The following is a 12,137-nucleotide window of genomic DNA, read 5'->3' as shown; positions in this document are numbered from 1 at the left end:
CCGTAAGTACTTCTCCTTTACTTTATCTACTTGGCAACAACTGACTATTTCCTACCTTTTAACAAAATTATCTGGAGACCATCTAAAAACAAAATACATGTTTTGCCTGTTTAGAACACAGGATATGATTTTTAAAATACTATTTACATTTTCACTGGGAAAAAAACACTAAATATACTATGTGGATTTTCTGGCCTTCAAAAGCAACTATGTTATTTCAAGAGTTGAGGATGCCAGAAAGCTTGAAGATTTAAAAATAACCTCACAAAGAGCTCATTTCCAACACCAGATGGAAAGAAGTTACTCTAAAGACACACGTGTGGGAGGACATATATACAACATCATATGACACCATGCAAAAGGTTTATATAATTACATAATACCATCAAAATTAGCAGGACTCTCAGGTAGTAAGTTAGCAACAGTGTCAATTCTCTGAATCATTAAAAAAGATAAAGGGCAAGAAACAGCAAGTGGGTGGTAGGAAAAAAAAAGCCTTCTCTTTAAGATGGTTGACAGGTAAAATTGGAGGGCTTGGGGTATCTGGCTGGCTCAGTCGGTGGAGCATGCAACTCTTGATCTCAGGGGCTGTGCGTTCAAGCCCCAAGTTGGATGTAGAGATTACTTAAAAATAAAATCTCTTAAAAATAAATAAACAAAAATTAAAAATAAATGAGTAAATAAAATTTGAGGGCTTAAATCCTTGGAGCTTCTTGACAGTTCTGCCTGTGTCTATATGGTCAAAACTAGACGGAAACATTTATTTTGGTAACCTGTCCCAAATGTATCATCAAAGTGAAACACTTCTCACTTTAATATATGTAGAACTTAGAATTGGTAAATGAAAATACTTGACATATAGGGGTGCTGGGTGGCTCAGTCGTGAGGCATCTGCCTTTGGCTCAGGTCATGATCCTAGGGTCCTGGGATTGAGCCCCGCCATCAGGCTCCCCGCTTGGTGAGGAGCCGGCTTCTCCCTCTCTGTCTGCTGCACCCCCTTTTTGTGCTCTCTGTGTCAAATAAATAAAATCTTAAAAAAAAAAATTGACATATACATTAAAATGGCAATTCTTTATAAGATGATGTATTCAAAGATACACTGTTCAGATCTCATTGTGTTGGAGCGCCTGGGTGGCTCAGTCACTAAGCGTCTGCCTTCCACTGAGGTCATGATCCCAGGGTCCTGAGATCAAGCCCCGCATCGGGCTCCCTGGTCCGCGGGAAGCCTGCTTCTCCCTCTCCCACTCCCCCTGCTTGTGTTCCCTCTTTCGTTGTGTCTCTCTCTGGCAAATAAATAAATACAATCTTAAAAAAAAAAAAACTCATTGTGCTAAAATGATTTTAATAGGATTATTTAATTTATATAAGCATTAAGTAATAGCTGAATAGCAATCACAACTCAACCTTGACATGGTACTATATATTCATAAATTACCAAGAGTATACATTTCTACTTTACTTATAGGTCACAGGCTTAAATTTAACCAATTCAAAATAACCCTATGCTTTAATGTTGTTAAATCACTGAGAATTACTCAAACTCATAACTTTTTTATGACTTAATGCAGATATTATCAAAATAGAATATAAAAGTTTTCTGAATGAATATTAATGTAGAAAGTATTTAAACCTCAGTCTGTGTTGTATCCAGTGCTACAATTCAGATATATAGAGTGCCTACCAAAAGTTGGTTTGGATTAGGATACTTTTTGCAGAGGATGGAAGGCACAAGAAGCAGGCAAGCTGCATTTATAAATCAAAATTAACTTCAGGAGTAAATATTATATCCTATTTTATTTTATCTTATTATTTCCACCTATTTCCAAAAAAAAAAAAACTGAGGGGTTCCTGTTCCTATTATTAGATAATATTATTAGATAACAGAATTATACGTATACATTGAATATATAGAAAAAATTAGATAACATTAATAGAGCATTTACTGCTTCTTCCAATCTTATTTATCAATATAAATATTTAGTCATAGTTCTACCTATTCCATCAGACAATTCTGCCTCTTCCTACCCACTCTGCCAAGATTACTCTAACCCTACCCAAGGCTCCATTCCACATAGCTCTGAAACAATTTTAATTTCTACAAACAGAGATTCTCTTGAGAATTGAATGACAGAAGTGGGCCCAGATTAGTTTGGTGGCAGTGACCCGAAGAACCCTCAGCCATGAAAGGGAGACAGCAACAAATAATCACAGTTTAATCCATATGGATTTATCCTGGAGATAATCAAGAGATAACTGCAACAGGAGAACTGGTCTTAATAAGTACAATAACAAAATAATAAAATAAACATGATGCCAGGGGCGTCTGGGTGGCTCAGTCGGTTAAGCGACTGCCTTCGGCGCAGGTCATGATCCTGGAGTCCCGGGATCGAGTCCTGCATCGGGCTCCCTGCTCGGCAGGGAGTCTGCTTCTCCCTCTGACCCTCCCCCCTCTCATGTACTCTCTCTCCGTCTCTCATTGTCGCTCTCTCAAATAAATAAATAAATAAAATCTTTAAAAAAAAAACAAAACATGATGGCAGAATGGCTCTGGAATTTCATATACAAGGAACCTTTAGGGATAGCATATTTATTTAGGGTGACTTTGGAGGAAGCTGATAAAGATTAGGGGGTAGGGTATGTTAAAGTCTTTCCAAATCATTCCTTGAATTGTATTGACCACACCCAATATTGGTATTTTGCTTTTCTTTAAGGTCCAAAGAACTAGCCAATTTATTTTCAAATACTTCAAGGTGGATACAATCCCATTTAAATAAAAAATAATTAACAAAAATAAGTATAAACAGACATTCATCATAATCAGATTCTCTCACTAAACTTTCTAAAACCAACATGTAAAGTAGTGTCAGTGAGGCAGTTAATTCTAAATAAGATCAGCACTCAAAATAAAATATCAAAGTTCTCCTTTCTAATGCCTTCAGTTTCTGAATACTATTTATTGCTATAGCTCCGTTAATCTTTCTCACCGTGTATTCATTAAATAGCAGCCGAGTAAATCAAAATATAATTTACCTCAGTGTGTACACCAGAGTATTTGTTACACTGCATTTTACTGAACATACCATGAATCTACTCATAAAAAGGACATATAGTAAGCCACCAATGACATAACAACAAACATAAATAAAAAGCAAAAATTAACACATATATTTAGAATCTGGCTCTTCTCCACCTAAAAGCTATTATAAATACAACGAATCGATTACCTTCCAAAAATTCTAGATTCTCTACATAATTAAGGCCCATAACTGATAAATTCAGAGGCCTCTTTTAAGTTTTAAGTTTCAGAACTCATACAGCAATTCAGGAATGTGGCAGGATACAAAATCAATGCACAGAAATCAGTTGATTTCTTATACACTAACAACGCAACTGTAGAAAGAGAAATTAGAGAAACGATTCCATTTACAATAGCACCAAAACCTGTAAGATACCTCGGAATAAACCTAACCAAAGAGGTAAAGGATCTACACTCTAGAAACTACAGAACACTCATGAAAGAAATTGAAGAAGACACAAAAAGATGGAAAAATATTCCATGCTCATGGATCGGAAGAATAAACATTGTTAAAATGTTTATGCTACCCAGACCAATCTATACCTTCAATGCCATCCCGATCAAAATTCCAATGACATTTTTCAAAGTGCTGGAACAAACAATCCTAAAATTTGTATGGAATCAGAAAAGACCCCAATCGCCAAGGAAATGTTGAAAAAGAAAAACAAAGTTGGGGGCATCACGTTGCCCGATTTCAAGCTATATTACAAAGCTGTGATCACCAAGACAGCATGGTACTGGCACAAAAACAGACATATAGACCAATGGAACAGAATAGAGAACCCAGATATGGACCCTCAACTCTATGGTCAAATAATCTTTGACAAAGCGGGAAAAAACATGTAATGGAAAAACGACAGTCTCTTCAATAAATGGTGCTGGGAAAATTGGACAGCCACATGCAGAAGAATGAAACTCGACCATTCTCTAACACCATTCACAAAGATAAACTCAAAGTGGATGAAAGACCTCAATGTGAGACAGGAATCCATCAAAATCCTAGAGGAGAACATAGGCAGTAACCTCTTTGACATCGTCCACAGCGACTTCTTTAAGATACATCTCCAAAAGCTAATGAAACAAAAGCAAAAATGAACTTTTGGGACTTCATCAAGATAAAAAGCTTCTGCACAGCAAAGGAAACAGTCAACAAAACAAAGAGGCAACCCACAGAATGGGAGAAGATATTTGCAAATGACACTACAGATAAAGGGCTGGTATCCAAGATCTATAAAGATCTTCTCAAACTCAACACCAAAAAAACAAATAATCAAGTCAAAAAGTGGGCAGAAGATATGAAAAAACACTTCTCTGAAGCAGACATACAAATGGCTAACAGACACACAAAAAAATGTTCATCATCATTAGCCATCAGGGAAATTCAAATCAAAACCACATTGAGATACCACCTTACACCAGTTAGAATGGTAAAAATGGACAAGACAAGAAACAACAAATGTTGGAGAGGTTGTGGAGAAAGGGGAACCCTCTTACACTGTTGGTGGGAATGCAAGTTGGTACAGCCACTTTGGAAAACAGTGTGGAGGTTCCTCAAAAATTTAAAAATAGAGCTACCTTGTGACCCAGCAATTGCACTCCTGGGTATTTACCCCAAAGACACAGATGTAGTGAAAAGAAGGGCCATATGCACCCCAATGTTCATAGCAGCAGTGTTCGCAACAGCCAAACTGTGGAAAGAGCCGAGATGCCCCACAACAGATGAATGGATAAAGAAGATGTGGTCCATATATACAATGGAATATTACTCAGCCATCAGAGGGGATGAATACCCAACTTTTACATCAACATGGATGGGACTGGAGGAGATTATGCTAAGTGAAATAAGTCAAGCAGAGAAAGTCAATTATCATATGGTTTCACTTATTTGTGGAACATAAGGAATAGCATGGAGGACACTAGGAGAAGGAAGGGAAGAATGAGGGGGGCGGAATTGGAGGGAGATGAACCATGAGAGACAATGGACTCTGAGAAACAAACAGGGTTTTAGAGGGGAGAGGGAAGAGGGGACTGGTTAGCCCGGTGATGGGTATGAAGGAGGGCATGTACTGCATGGAGCACTGGGTGTTATACGAAAACAATGGATCGTGGATCACCACATCAAAAACTAATGATGTATTGTATGGTGACTAACATAATAAAATTAAAAAAAAAGTTTTAAGTTTCATCATTGGGGTGTTTGAGAAAAAACCAAAGTTGTTCATAAGAAAAAAGTTCTTAAAATTATTATTGCTTAGCTCACAAATAAAATAAGGTGATTCCATTCTCAAGCAATAGAGGAAAAAAACAAGTTCTTTAGAGGCAGGGATGAATCTGCATCTGAACGTGCCATGTGACCAATCACGAATTTGATAAGACTCTTGGAAAAATACACTGACAGTACTTGAGCTGGCCAGCTCCTTCGATAACAGGGAAACAGACTGTGGTCTAAACATGTGCTCCTCTTGATTTCAGAACCAAATTCAGCACCCCCCTCCCCATGGCCATTGAGATATTAAAGTTATAAAATCAGATCACCAATATTAAACTGGATTTGGACATTCAGAAAACAATATATGCAAGCCCTATCACTCACATCACAAATTATGGACCATATATTTTAAAATCACAATCTATGGATGTGCATATCAAAATACCTGCAGAGAATTCAAGAATCCTGTGACTTTAATTTCTTTTAAAGATTTTTATTTATTCATTTGAGACACAGAGAGAGAGAGAGAGCATGAGCAGGGGGAGAGGCAGAGGGAGAGGGAGAAGCAGGCTCCCCACTGAGCCAGGACCTGACGTGGGGCTCAATCCCAGGACCCCGGGATCATGACCTGAGCCAAAGGCAGACACTTAACCATCCGAGCCACCCAGACGCCCCAAGAATCCTGTGACTTTTAGCCAACACTTCTAACAGACTTAACTCTGAAGCTTTCTTAGCAAAAGTAGGAAGGAAACCAAATAACACTGTAAGCACACCATCTCCCATAATATGAATTTGTTTAAAATTAAGACCATAAAAACTGAAGAATGAGATGGAAGTCTAGCTCTGTAATTTCCAAAAATGTTAAACTCAAGCTGCACACAAGAAAACATCACACTGGTGAACTCTAAATGTAGGGCACAAACCTGACAAAAAAAAAAAAATAACAGGAAAAAATATATAGGTCATAACCTTAACAAATGCCATGACCATTTTTTTTCAGAGGAGACAGGAATCATTTAAAATCATTTGTTAATTTAGGGGTCCCTGGGTGGCTCAGTTGGCTAAGTGTCGGACTCCTGATTTCAGATCAGGTCACGATGTCAGGGTTGTGAGATCAAGGACCAGAGTGGGGCTCTACACTCAGTGCAGAGTCGGCTAAAGATTATCCCTCACCCTCTCCCTCTGCCCCTGCTCTCTCTCTCTAAAATAAAGAAATAAAATTTTCAAAAAAAATAAAATCATGTGTTAATTTAGATATTAGCTTAAAAGAGAGAGAGCACGCACACAGGAGCACACAAGCAGGGGGAGCGGCAGGCAGAGGGAGAAGCAGGCTTCCCACTGAGCAAGGAGCCCGATGTGGGACTTGATCCCAGGACCCTGGGATCATGACCTGAGCCAAAGGCAGACGCTTAACCGACTGAGCCACCCAGGCGTCCCAACTTAGAAGTGTTTCATAAGGAAAAAAGAAACAAGATAAGATAAAAGCACTTTTAAATATGCAAAGAGGAAAATTTGTGCATTACTTTGCTAATATATAAATTATTATATTGTTATTTTATATTTTATATTGAGGATAAGCCTAGTTTAAAACAGGTTTGTTCAACATATCTACTACGTGAAAACAAATATGATTTGAGTGTTTAACAAACATTAAGGAAATGTTGACCCTAGACCACCAAGAGAAGAGATACATAAAGCAAGCAGAGACTGACCTAAAAGATGGGTCTGTTAGCTTAGTCTATTTCTTATTTATTTATTTATTTATTTATTTGAGAGAGAGAGAGCGTGCGAGAAAACAAGCAGAGGGAGCTGCAGAGGGAGAGGGAGAAGTAGGCTCCCCGCTGAGCGGGAGCCTGAAGCGGGGCTCCAGTCCAGGACCCTGAGATCACTACCCAAGCCAAAGGCAGACGCTTAACCGACTGAGCCACCCAGACACCCCTAGCTTAGTCTATTTCTATTAGCTTAGCCTATTTGCTGACAGCCAGAGTTTCCAAGCATTAAACTTAAACTCATCGACTGGTAGAGAGCTCTTAGCTCTGAGTAGAATGGAAGCCCTAAGTAGCTTTCTTAATGCACCATCGGCCATCATCTACTACTAAGGGCTACACATATTGATGGGACACTTAGGACCTAAATCCTTTTAATAAACACCAGCTAAAGAAAACTGAACTAGCTGGCCATACAAATGAATCTCTTAAGAAAATTCAAAACAAAACAAAAAATTCCATCAAGTTCCTTCCACACATGGAACTTTTACCCACACTTCAAATTACTAATATATGGAGCATTTTTAAGGTAAAAGACCTGAAAACAGGCAGGAAGAACATATATGGAACTGCATAGCCAAAGGCACACGGATGGGAAAGCACGATTTATTACTGAACAGTTCTTCTTGGTTGAAAAATACAAGTAATAAGGAGAATAAAGGTAGAAAGGTAGATTGGGGACTTATCTATAAGATATTTAATATATATTTGGTATAAAACACGAGTATAAATGTTGGGAGAAATTTGGTGAGGCCTAAAATTAAAAACATTTATTTACAAGCCTGAATTCAATTATATAAGGGAAAAAAGTGTGGTTTTGTTACTAGAAGAAAGAGAAATCAGAACGTTAGCACACTGTGCTTGGGTTTGCCAGTGAGTTCACTTTTAATAGTGGCAAAAAATACCCTACTTCAGGTTCCCCCAGACAAATGAATAACTCCTGTGTTTACCTTAATTATAACCTTCTTGTAGAAAGCACTGTGAATTAGCATCTTGATTCCAAGGCAATCTGATGTTCAGTTATAACCATTTTTTATGTCATTTACTGAGTGCTGACTGTGTGCCTGATATCCTGCTACTTACTCTACATGGATTATATTAATAACGTCCCAAGAAACTATTCACAAAACCAAAAATTATACAACTGGCAAAGAACTTATGATGTTTCCAACTTACAGAAAAGGGAAATGAAGAGTACATCAAGTTTCCACGAAAAGTAAGGGAGATATGTATATCAACTCCTTGATTAAAAGCATAAACCAGGGACGCCTGGGTGGCTCAGTTGGTTAAGCGTCTGCCTTCGGCTCAGGTCATGATCCCAGGGTCCTGGGATGATCCAGCCCCACACAGGGCTCCTTGCTCAGCGGGGAGCCTGCTTCTCCCTCTGCCTACTCTCCCCCTGCTTGTGCGCACTCTCTCTCTCTCTCTCTCTAATAAGTAAATAAAATCTTTTAAAAAATAAAAATAAATAAAAGCGTAAACCAACTAAAATCTTTGCCAGGACTGAGAATACAGAAAACAGTAGTGAGCAACAGCATATACAGTGTATCCTCAAGACAGCATAAATCCACTATAATAATATCTAAGACACAAGACATAACCATTTCTTGCAATTTTCCCCTTAAAACAGAAAGAACAAAACAGCAGCTGTGAAATCACCCAGACTACTAAAAAAAGGGGGGGCTCGGCACCTCTTAAAACAAAACAAAACACCTATCTCCTAATCAGCAGTACGTGCCAAAAAAAGGCAAGTCCCCACAGACTAGCATTCATGGTAGGGCACAGTTAGAGAAAAAACAGGATGACAGTGGCTATCATGTGGCCAGAAACCAATCCGTCAGCAATTTGTTGCACGTGAGATCACTTTCTCTCCAGAGAACGCGCGTTCCTGGGGCGGATGGACCTGGTCTGGCAAGCCCCCACCCGGAACAATCGCCGGGTGGTGCCTCTCGCAGGGCGAGCCTACATCCAGCGCCGCCCCCCCCCCCCCACAGGTAGAAGCAGCCCAGCAAGCAGGAGGAAATACTTCCAAGCCGACAGATGCAGGAACTGAAAAAGGAGGTCACGATGCTGAGAGAATAGATTTAACCCTTTGGTCACTGGGAACCGCGAGGACTAAGGGGAGCGCGCCAGAGCCCTCGGGGTCGGGGGAATTCTTTCAGTGGGGCGGGTGTCTCCGGCGGGAAGGCCTCACAGTCCTTCCAGGGCCCCCTCCAGCCCTCAGATCGTGCCAGACTTCTCCAGACAGCCCAGCCACCTCGTCACGAAGAAACTGCTCTGCGGCTGCACCCAACACCTTCGCCGCCCGGAACCCGCAATCCTCCTCCTTTTGGTTTTCTTCCAAGGCTCCTGCCGGTGGACAGTGATTGGCAGACCTCGTCAAAAATAGACCCCAAGCCCAACTTTGCAACGCTCCCTCGGCGCAGCCCCCGCCTCCTTCCGCTCAGGCCGGCCGCGTCCCGGCTGCAGCCCCTCAGCCTCCGGCGCGCGAAGGCCCCGGAGCCCGCGCCCCCCGCCCGGGGCCTGCGGGGGGCTGCAGACAAAGAGGCTGCGGCGGCGCCGCGGCCGCCAGGACCGTCCCCTCGGGGACAGCTCCGCGCCCCCCACCCCCCCGCCCAACCCCGCTCGCGCGCCGCAGCCGCCTCGCCTCACCGGTGGTCCCCGGGGCCCGGGCTCCCGAGCCCGCCGCTGCAGCCGCCCGACGAACAATGGCAGGAGAAGGCGCCGGCGCCGAGACTCGGGCCCTCTGCGGCTCGCGGGCCCGCCGGCTGCTGGCGGACTGACTGACTGACTGACTAAACCCACCGGCGGAGGGAGGGAGCGAGCGAGCGAGTGAGCGAGCGAGCAGTCGGCCCCGGCGCGCGCCCTCCCGCCTTCCCTCTGTGAGGCGAGGCCGCCTGGCCCGCAGCCAGCCAGCCCGCGCGCGCCCCTCCCCCTCCGTTCGCCACAACATTGTAGTAAATTTCTATTGGACGGCGCCTGAGGGAGGAGGGGGCCGGGCCCGCGGCCCGTCAGCCCATTGGCTGAGGACAAGTTCTGGGCTCCTCTAGTTTCCCCCCTCCCCCTAGGCGGGTAAGGGCCGGGGAGGGGAAGGAAAAAGAGGGAAAAAGGCAAGGGGCTGGCCGCGTGTGCGCAAGCGCATCGAACTCGCCCTGGGAGTCCGGGTGTTCCCGGCCCCTGCAGCACCCACGTGGGGAATGAGGCAGCTAGTGGCCGGGACCGAGGTGAGGCCCTTTCCGCCAGGAGGAGGCCCAGGTAAGAGGCAGAGATTTGAAAGCCTCAAGGAAAGCCCAAGGCTGACTGCCCACTAATGCACCTCATGACCTTGGGTAAGTCACTGAGCTTCTCTGGGCCTCAGTTTCCCCATCTACTAACTTGATGGTGTCTAGGCGCCATTCACACCTTGACATTCGTGGAGGCCTTACCTCTCCTGGCAGCTGTGTAAGGCCCAACACGGAAGCTGAATGTTGTGGCCACGCCAAGATTTCAGCTGTCTTTTGCATTTAAGGGTCTCCTAATTCCACCTTGGCACCCTCAAAATCATAAAGACCTAGCTTCCGAGGTCTGCGCTCCAGCTGAACTTAAGGTTGCTCTGACAGTTAGCCTGATGTGCCTTTATTTCCTTTCCGAAGTTTCAGAGGCCCCTTGACCCTTCACACTCCCTGCCAGGCTACACTCTGAAAAGGCTGGGACCCCCCAGAACAGAATGAAGGCTCATGTTTTAAACAAGGTCCCCATAAGGTAAGATAGGTTCTGGTATTCCCATTCTAGGGATGAAGACACTGAGGCAGAGAGGCTCAGACCTCTGACCTGCCAGGGTAAGAAGCCAGGCCATCTGACATCAGAAACTGCCTATGCAAACTTCACCGTCTCCTGGTATCTGATCACAGCCCCCTCCCATCTGCAGCTCAGCCTCTAGAAACAGACACCTGGGTTCAGTTCCCAGCCTCCAGCCCTCCCTCACTGTTTGGACTTCTCTGTGTCTGTTTCTAACCCCATAAAAGGGGATAATGATAGTTCTACCTCATAAGAGTTATTGTAAGAATTAAATCAGTTAAAATATGTAAAGGGCTTAGAACAGTACCTAGCTCATAGTAAGATCTACGTAAGTGTTCATTATTACTGCTATTCGGAGACTAAAATATGGACTGAGGTGTGGAGCAGGCTAACATAATAATATGTTTGTTAAGCTCTCAATTGTTGTAAGCACTGAGCTGAGCACATTGCATGAATTATCTGTTTGAAACATCCTAAGTGAACCACTTGAGGACTACCTGACTACCCTATCTAAAACAGCCTCCACCCACATACCCTTGCCCTTTTTTCTTTTAAGATTTTATTTTTAAGTAATCTGTACACCCAACATGGGGCTCGATCTCACAACCCCAAGAACAAGAGTCACATGCTCTACCAACTGAGCCAGACAGGCACCACCCTCTGCCTTTTATTTTAAGATTTTATTTTCACCTTGCCCTGCTTTAATTTGCTTCATAGTCCTTACTTCTACCTGACTTTCTATATATTTAATTATTTGTTGCTCCTCTCAATACATTTTTGCAGTTTAGATCCACTAAATGACAAGAGGAGAGGGATTTTGCCCCTCTTATTGATCTTCCAGAACAGTGCATACTCAATAAATATTTGTTGAACAAGTGAACAAAATTATCCCCGTTTTATAGATAGGAAGCTGAAGCCTAGTAAGGTCAGGTGACTTGGCTAGGGTCATTCTGGGTACTTGAGGTGAAGCACCTATTCTTGAATATTCTGGTCCCCGGCCTCAGGTTCTCAGGTTAAGCCATACTTTTGATTCAGGGAACTCTACCCTACCATGTCTGTGCCTAAGAGGCTTCCTCCATATCAGACCTGGAAATCTGGTACCATGAATGATAAATCCTGAAAATCAATCACCAGATGGCTCGGCATGACCACTATGTTATCCAGCAAATTCAGATTCATAAAAACCACTAGTCTCTATGCTATGAAGTGCTAGCCAATGACACATCATATTTAAAAAGGCTTGTTTGGATGAATGGAGTATGTAGTACTTAGCAATCATCACCCTGAAAAAAAGTAGGGGTCTCAGGCT

The 12,137-nt window shown here is 42.8% G+C and overlaps 1 protein-coding gene across 18 annotated transcripts in view; it reads right to left on the bottom strand.

Annotated features, from left to right (window-relative positions):
- EPB41 (erythrocyte membrane protein band 4.1) overlaps positions 1 to 12,137 on the bottom strand; it is a 195,725-nt gene that overhangs the window by 167,075 nt on the left and 16,513 nt on the right. The window contains exon 1 of one of the 18 annotated variants that reach the window (XM_027571651.2): positions 9,704 to 9,910. The exons of the other annotated variants lie outside the window; for them this stretch is intronic. The gene's annotated coding sequence lies outside the window, so the exon portion shown is untranslated. Of the gene's footprint in view, positions 1 to 9,703; positions 9,911 to 12,137 lie in introns of those variants that run through there. 18 annotated transcript variants of the gene reach the window in all.

Source organism: Zalophus californianus, chromosome 4 (genome assembly GCF_009762305.2).
Source record: "Zalophus californianus isolate mZalCal1 chromosome 4, mZalCal1.pri.v2, whole genome shotgun sequence".
NCBI lineage: Eukaryota > Metazoa > Chordata > Mammalia > Carnivora > Otariidae > Zalophus > Zalophus californianus.
The sequence above is the reverse complement of the archived record's forward strand: the minus strand, read 5'-3'. Positions and strand labels throughout refer to the sequence as shown.